Below are 1,137 nucleotides of genomic sequence, written 5' to 3' on the forward strand. Positions count from 1 at the left end.
ATGGGGGTCAGTTGCAGTGGCTCATACCTATGATCCCAGCACTTTGGGAGGCCAAGGTGGTAGGATTGCTTGAACCCAAGAATTCAAGACCAGCCTGGGCAACACAGTGAGACTGTCTCTACAAACAAAACAAAACAAAATAGCTGGCATGGTGGTGCACGCCTATAGTCTGAGTTACTTGGGAAGCTGAGGTGGGAGGATGGTTTGAACCTGGGAGGTCAAGGCTGCAGTGAGCTGTGATCACACCACTGCACTTCAGCCTGGGCCACGGAGGGAGATCCTGTCTCAAAAAGAAAAAAAATGGTAAATGATTTGGAGTTTTCAAGTCACCAGTTTTCAATCACTCATAGAGCGATTTCAGAGACTCTTCAAGGAGAATATGTCAAATAGTACTTAAAGCTTTTAAGGCTTTCAACCAATACTTGAAGTCCTTGAAAGTTCATAGGAAAGTCAAAGAGGGGAGAAGTTGTCTGGAGGAAACAGTAACGACGCAGGCTGGTTGAGGGGTTAGTCTGGATTGAAGAAGTGAAAGGTTATTAGACATAAGGCTATCATTACCTCTGCCTGATCTTTACAAGAACAGAACAGGAGGAAATAGCCTAAAGAATCTGACACAAGGATGTCTGTGGACGGGAATGAATGCTGTTCGGTGATTGTGTGAAGTTGGGAAATCTCTCCCACTTGCTTCATTAATAAGAAAATAAATCATGTCTGGGATAGTTTAGCCATGTTCTTGCTCTTGGCTTGAAACTGGTTGTCAAGTTGCCACCGGGGGCTATAAAATTTGATTTGATCCGGAGTTGAGGAAAAGGACGCTGGGCTCAGCTGTGAGTCACCAGAGCCAGGAGCAACTTGTCCACCAAACAATTTCTCACAGCAATTTGCATGGCAAACCAAAGCTGAGGTTAAGCCTTGTCGAGTCGGAAATCTGACTCTGGCTGGTGAATAATCAGTTAAAATATTTCAGCTTTGACGCCACCTGAAGGCAGGTGTGGGTTGGGGGTGGCTACTTACATCCAGAGTGGGACAAAGTTCTCCGGGCAGCCGTGTTTGCAGCCGTGAAAGCAAACATCAAAAGCAGCAGTCAGGAGCCAGGAAAGCGACCAAGCGTTTTGCTATTAGCTTTTTTTTTTTTTT

The sequence above is a fragment of the Colobus angolensis genome, unplaced genomic scaffold (assembly GCF_000951035.1).
Source record: "Colobus angolensis palliatus isolate OR3802 unplaced genomic scaffold, Cang.pa_1.0 Scaffold38, whole genome shotgun sequence".
Classification (NCBI taxonomy): Eukaryota; Metazoa; Chordata; class Mammalia; order Primates; family Cercopithecidae; genus Colobus; species Colobus angolensis.